The following is a 7,834-nucleotide window of genomic DNA, read 5'->3' as shown; positions in this document are numbered from 1 at the left end:
AATGTGCAGATAATGGACACAGGATGCCTTTACTTTCAAATTATCTGCATAATAGCCTCAGTTCCCCCATAAATTGCAGTAAATAAGTAAGTTATATAGGTGTGTGTGTGTGTATCACCATAAAACATATAACATTGAATAAGATGTTTTGATACGTTATTAATCACACAATCAACATTGATTCTTTTTAAGAACAATCCTCCATAGGCTACTTTGACATGAACATTTCTCACGCTTTCTTTTATATCCTATCTATTTTCCAACCAACCTCTGCATTGTTTGATTGTTTCAGTTTGGAACACATGCTCGGTTGGTTCACTTTAGGGTTTGGGTATCCCCAGCCCAGTCATGTAGTGATGAATCCAAGGTCTCTACACTTAGGTAACTGTGATGGTCATTGGTGCTGGTCACCACTTTCCCCAACACTTTGCTTCTGTCACTTCCTGTCTTCCCTGTGACAGGGGAGGTCATGGGATCACTCTAGCTAAGGAGTTGTAAGTAGCAGCATGTGCTCCTGGTCCAGAGCATTCGACTCCTGCCATGAAACGTCTGGGGCTTTCCTTCCCTTTGCCAGGAAAACCGGTGACCTTCCAGATTATGGCTGCTCTGTGAGTTTGGGTGTTGGAGTCAGGATGCCCCAGAGCTGGGATGGACATATAACACGAGAGAGAAATAAACCTTTGTTATTTGAGCCTGTGAAGACTTTTTCCTCCTATAGCCTAGCCCAACTTGATTGATAGAGAGTATACTGTATTTCTCAAGAAAGCATTTTCAACAACTACGTTGCTTTCCAGTCTGAGAAGGTGATGCTATGTTAAATTTCTTTTCATATATTTTTTATCTCTATTGCAATCAAGAGATCATACGACATCGCAGTAACGCTAACGGGAAGCTTCTAATCACAAGGACAAATAATCATATATATTTCTATCTATATTTGGACACATTTCCTCAATATTCAAAACAAGCATCTTGCTTGTTTTAAACTGCATGCCTCTGTCAATTTCCCACCATAGGAATGGTGGGTAATGAAAAAGTTTTATGGGAGTGAGTGGGTCATTTTGAATCTGGGCTCCTTCTCTATAACCAGAGAAGCGATTCCACCATCTCTACATAAACTTTGGTTTCTAAGAAGATTTTACTGTAAGAAATAATCCCATAATATGAAATAAAGTTTGAAGTCTTTCTGGCTGATGACTTCAACAGCCATCATTCTTTTTTTATTTATTTATTTTTTAAATTTTTTTCAATGTTAATTTATTTTTGAGAGACACAGTGTGAGTAGGGAAGGGGCAGAGAGAGAGGGAGACACAGAATCGGAAGCAGGCTCCAGGCTCTGAGCTGTCAGCACAGAACCTGATGCGGGGTTCAAACTCATGAACTGTGAGATCATGACCCGAGCCGAAGTCAGACACCCAACCGACTGAGCCACCCAGGCACCCTGTCATCATTCTTTTTTAAAAAAAAAATTTTAAAGTTTACTTATTTATTTTGAGAAAAGAGCAAGTGGAGGAGGAGCAGACAGAGAGGGAGAGAGAGAGAGAGAGAGAGGAGAGAGAATCCCAATTCCGATATGGGGCTCGAACTCACGAATCATGAGATCATGACCTGAGCCGAGACCAAGAGGTGGACGTTCAACCGACTGAGCCACCCAGGTGCCCCAACAGACATCATTCTTAATCTGCTTATGGGACATTCTAAGAAACACATCATGAACTGGGAAGAAAAAGAGTATAGGAAGTCAGACAGACCTGGAAGCACATTTCAGCTACTTAGCTGACTGCTGTGTGATCTTGGGCAAGAAGTGTAGTCCCTCTGTCCCTGCTCTAACAGCAATAAAACTGGGACAATAACGTGTCACGATGATTAAATGCAAGAATGCATATAAAGTGCTTAGCACGCAGGGTGTTTACTAAGTGGTGGTAGTTGTTTTTGTCGTTACTATTATTTGGCAGATTTGTGAAATGGAAGCAACTCGAAGGTAGAGAAATCATTTTCAGAGAGGAAAGGAAGAGAGCCTTGGTCACATCTAACCTACTTGCTATGGAGTGATGGAGATATCCATTATCAACATTGGGATGGGTAACACAGAAATACAACTTTCTGCAATGAAATTGCTTGTTTCAGCCAGAGGGTGGAAAAAGAAATAGAACGAAGCTGTGTTCGCTCCTCTATGGCATCCGGCACAACACGTATTTGTTGAGCGCGAGGAAAAGGTGGTGTGGTCAGAGAGGAAAGCACACCAAATTCAGAAATAGGTGGGATTCCGTGAGAGATCTAGCCTTCCTCCTTTTTTTAAGTTTATTTATTTATTTATTTATTTGAGAGAGAGAGAGTGTGTGTGTGTGAGCAGCGGGAGGGGCGAGGAGGGAGGGAGAGAGAGAATCCCATGCGGGCTCTGTGTTGTCAGCACAGAGCCCGACCCGGGGCTTGAACTCATGCACTGTGAGACCATGACTTGAGCTGGAATCAAAAGTTGGATGCTTAACTGACTAAGCCACCCAGGCGCCCCCTAGCCTTCCTTCTTCCCAACAGTAGATAGTAGAGAGTAGAGAGTAGATAGCAGATAGCAGATAGTAGATAGTAGTTGGTATTCTCTTTTCACCTCAGGAACCCTCAGCAGTACGTAGGCATTGGCAAAGTGGGTGTGCCTCCTCTCAGTTTAGCTGACCCGGGGCTGCTGTGAGTCATAGGAATGATGAACACAAAGTAGATGAGATAATTGAGGCACAGAGGCACTAAAGCTCCACAGCTAGTAAGTGGTGGGACAAGACTTTGAGACTGCGAAGTTTCCAGAGTCTGGGCTCTTAACCATTGGGTTGCATTGCTTCTCCTGCTAGTGCCTGTCAGGCCAAACATCTTGTAACGGAAGCTCTCCCAGTGTTATCACATCTCTTCTCTAGCATAGAATAGCACTTCCCATCCCCCACAAATTCTCCACATCAACCAGGATGCAGTCAAAGGCCACGTCCTTTAAGAAACATTCTATCACCTGAGTTTCCTTTGTTCTCTTTCTCTCAAGCCTCTGAGGTACTAACTAAGCCTCTAAGGAGATCTATCCATCAGATCTATTCCATACTGTCAGGAGGCCCGAGTCCTTAAGAGTCAAAATTATTCTAAATATTGAACACAGAACACAAGTTTGGTATTATAAATCACCCCACCCCGTTACATGTGGAGAAAGACAGTCTTACCCCCAACAGCTCAGGATGTGTTTCCACTTTGATGGCAGAAAGCTCTGGGACATCTGAAATGAGTAGACATGCACGCCTTTTCAAAAGCTCCCAGCCTGTTCGTGAAGGTGGTGATGAGTTATTTGTCAAATGTTTAAAGTTCTAAAGGAACCAGGAGTAATCGGAGGCTCTCTGACCCATTAGTTCCTTTTGCTTTTGATGAGAATTATAGCCACTTAAGGTCCACATCTGAAGTGCTGATTGGTTCTTAACCGCAGGATTTGTGAAACATAAATGACCAGTGGCTTTGACAGAGTTCTTGGAGCCAGAATTAGGGAATGACAGTTGTCTGAGCAGCACACTTCTGGGACGGGTCAAAATTGAACAGCATCCCCAGTGCAGGGCAGGGCAGTGGCTCTGGCCCAGAGTCTGTTTATCCACAACTTGCTTATTAACCTCATAGCCTGGCCTGGGTTTAACTGATTTTACCATTTACTTGGTGTCTTAGTCTACTCCAGTTGCTATAAGAAAATGTCATAGACCTGGTGGCTTAAACAGCAGAAATGTGTTTGTTGCTTGTGGTTCTGTAGGCTGAGAAGTTCAAAATCAAGGTGCCAGCAGACTCAGTGCTGGTGAGAACTCTCTACCTAGCTTGCATAGTGGCTTCCTGCTGTCCCTTCCTTCCTGTCTTCCTCACATGGGGGAGAAACAGACAGACAGAAAGAGAAAGCTCTAGTCTCCTGCTCTTCTCATGGTTCTAAAACCATCATGGGGTCACCACTCTTGTGGTCTCATCTAAACCCAGTCACTTCCCAAAGGCCCCACCTCCTAATATCACACTGGTGGCTAGGGTTTCAACATATATATTTTGAGGGGGGGGGGACACAAACACTCAGCCCATAACGCGTGGCAGTTATGGCTCCTTATTGAAAATTGGGACCATTAATTGCTGGTTTCTCTCTTTTCTCCTGTTTCCTGGTCCCTGAGTTCCATTCTCCTCCCTTCTTTATCCTGCTCTTGTCCTAAGAGGCCCACCTCAATACACTGCTTGCTCTCTGGATTCTAGTCAAGTTGGCCAATGAAAAGTACCAACAGAAGATCAGAGGGTGGAAGGAGAAAAACTACGTCTTTATCCCTTCATAACTCCCTCGCCTTCTTTGTATTGTTCTGGAAATGGCGGCTTCCCTCTTTGCAGAGGGAAGAATCGTTTAAAACGTGGGATCCACGTTTGGAAGAATCGTTTTCACACAGTTTTCACACACTGGATTTCCAAACATTTTCATAGATTCAAAATCACAAGTTTTGGCATGGACTGGGGATAAGTGACATGGGTATAAGTGACAAAGTCTTTTTGGAAAACAGTTTGAGAGGACTAATCAAAATTTCAAATACATCTCTTATGACCCAACAGTTCCATTTTCCCCCCTTTGTATCCCTAAAAACACATTTGTATATAAACAAAGACACAAGGGCAAAGTTGTTCATTGTAACATTCTAGGTAAGGTGAAAGATTGGAAACTACCAGCATGTCATTAGAAGGGGAATAAATGAACAACCAAATATCTAAGAAATACTAGCAGCAGCAAAAAAGAATATGTTAGACGTACATATGGACCAGCTCAGAACTTTCTGACATTGATAGTTTAAAATTAAAGCAAGTTTCAGAACAATAAGCCCCAAATGACATCACTCATATTAAAAACGACACCAAATTTCCATACGTTCGTTATGACATGAATACAAAGAAAATAATTTCAATCATACCTATCACACTGATAATAATTGCTACCTCTGGAGGGGTGTGAAGGAGGATTGCTATTTTTCTGTACTGGTTGCATTTTTTGCAGTAGAAAGTACTAATATATTTTTTATATAATTTCAATGTAACATTAAGAGTTTTAAGTTTACAAAACATACTTTCATCTCAAATATTAGAAGTTAGTTTTGGGGATCCTGGGTGGCTCAGTTGGTTAAGCGTCCAGCTTCAGCTCAGGTCTGATCTTGGAGTTTGTGAATTTGAGCCCCACATTGGGCTCTGTGTTGACAGCTCAGAGCCTGGAGCCCGCTTCAGCTTCTGTGTGTGTGTCTCTCTCTGACCCTCCCCTGCTCTCTCTCTGTCTCTTTCTCTCAAAAATAAACATTAAAAAAAAGAAGTCAGTTTTGAACCTCGTCTTGTTAACTGTGTACCTTAAAAGACAAAAATTACAAATTACAAAGCAGTAGATACAACAATTTAAATTTATATTGAAAAATTAAATAATGAACTCTTACAATATTATTTTAATCTGTAACATACAATGTCTAATCTCAAGACAAAAAGTGAATGTATTTTATATAAAGTTAGGTAATGGTTCTCTGATAAGAATCTTATGCTAATTTGGATAACACAAGTAGATATGAGGTCTAATTTTAGCTCATGTGATAGTTACTTGAAAAGCAATGATATATTATTCTTTCATAAAATATTAGCTATGTTACTAAACAATTCCCAACATAGTGGGCATTGTGCCTCAGTATTTCACAGTAATAACCAAGGGGAGAGAGAAAGTAATAACAATATGATTTAATAAACATAGTTTCATATAAAAACTAACAAACAAGTGGAAATATTTCCTTATAATTTCATTAGAGAAACTAAAATGTCCTCTAGGCCATCCAAAGGTGAAAATTATCTTCTGATACTTTTATTACACAGATCAGTAACATATATAACTTTTCATGGGAAGGTTTCTTGCTTTCGAGAAAAAACAAAATTGTAATATAATAAAATCTCACATTTATTTTTATTCTTATGTATGAGTTTAAGCTTTTGTTTTTAATAGAAGAAAGGGGAAAAAAACTGCCTTGCTTCATCATTGGGAACACCTTTCTCAAGAGAGTAAACTATTCTGGGGTGTCTGGGTGACTCAACTGGTTAAGCGTCAGACTTCTGCTCAGGTCATGATCTCGTGGTTTGTGGGTTCAAGCCCTGCATGGGGCTCTGTGCTGACAACTCAGAGCCTGGAGCCTGCTTTGGATTCTGTGTCTTCCTCTCTCCCTGTTCCTCCCCTGCTCGCTCGCTCTCTCTCTCTCTGTCTCAAAAATAAAGATAATAATAATAATAATAATAATAATAAAGAGAATAAACTATTCCAAGTTAGCTAGAGCTCTGTCCCTTCTGTAGTGATATAGGTCCAACAGGAAGGACCTCTTTGCCATAGAGCACGATTTCCCCTACATTTTCACCATCTTGAATGTGTACCTTTTTCTGTCCATCCCTCCCGACTCTCTTGGCCTGGAATTTCTTTATTACCTCCCATTTTATGATTCCTCATTCAAATACCCAAACTGGAGCCGGCTTTGTGGTCATCTACTCTCAGGGATCCATGGTCAGAAGGGCCCCGTGCTTGGTCTCATGCTTTGCTGTTAACTGTCTTGAGGTACGTAACACTTCTATCCTTGAACTTGTGTTTTGCACGTGAAGCCTGATGGAACGGTGGGGTATGCACACGAGGCATGCAATGTGCGTGTCTCCCTTCCTTGCTCATTATGTTCCAGATGTTTCATGAGCATAGAATTCTGGTCAGCCCACGATGCAAGAGAATTCAAGGTGAGTACAAGGTAAGAGCCCCACAACGGAGTGGGGGCGCTGGGAGTCTGAGAAGACACATGCTCTGCTCTAACAGAATTTATTTCAACCCAGAAAGAAGGCAGTGGTTTTCTAAAAACCAAGAACAACGAAGGAATCCCATCGTACCCTTCCTTATCCGTGTGACTTTATAAACTCAGGCCACCATTTCACGACACCTAATGGTATTATATTAGCCAACCAGTTTGGCTGAAAATGATATATGACAGGAAAAGGCAAGAGTTCTTTTTCCTTTTGTCCTTTCCTTCCTCATCGACAGGCTGAAGGTAGAACCAGCAAGTAGCAAGAAGTGAAAGCCTAAGAGTTCCGTTAGTTTTGTGCAGTGTTTCCACTGTTCTGGTCAGAATGAAGTACAAGGGTGCTTGGGTGGCTCAGTGGGCTAAGCGTCCGACTTCGGCTCAGGTCACGATTGCGAGGTTCACAACTTCGTGTTCGAGGCTTGCATCGGGCTCCGTGCTGACAGCTCAGAGCCAGGAGCCTGCTTCGGATTCTGTGTCTCCCTCTCTCTGCCCCTCCCCCACTCATACTCTGTCTCCCTCAAAAATAAATAAACATTAAAAAATTTTTTTTAATGAATGAAATACATACACATGTACAACCTCCAAAATATTAATGGTGTAATGTTGGTGATTCTGTATGTTAATTAGATGCTGTTAAAGTTGTATTTAAAACTGGCCATGGCCGAGGCGCCTGGGTGGCTCAGTCGGTTAAGCATCCACCCGACTTCGGCTCAGGTCATGATCTCACAGTTAAGAAGTTCGGGCCCATGTCAGGCCCTGTGCTGACAGCTCAGAGCCTGGAGCCTGCTTCAGATTCTGGGTCTCCTTCTCTGTCTGCCCCTCCCCCACTCACGCTCTGTCTTTCTCGAAAAATAATACGTAAACATTAAAAAATTAAAAAAAAAAAAACGCCATTGCACAATACAAAGATGAACAGTAGAATTCATGCCAACAATATAATTTTTAAACTTTACTTAGAATGTCATGAAATAGCAAATCGAAAACTCCGTGACAAGTTGAGAGACTGAGAAAGA

This window comes from Lynx canadensis, chromosome D4 (genome assembly GCF_007474595.2).
Source record: "Lynx canadensis isolate LIC74 chromosome D4, mLynCan4.pri.v2, whole genome shotgun sequence".
NCBI classification, from domain to species: domain Eukaryota; kingdom Metazoa; phylum Chordata; class Mammalia; order Carnivora; family Felidae; genus Lynx; species Lynx canadensis.
Note: the sequence above shows the minus strand (reverse complement) of the source record.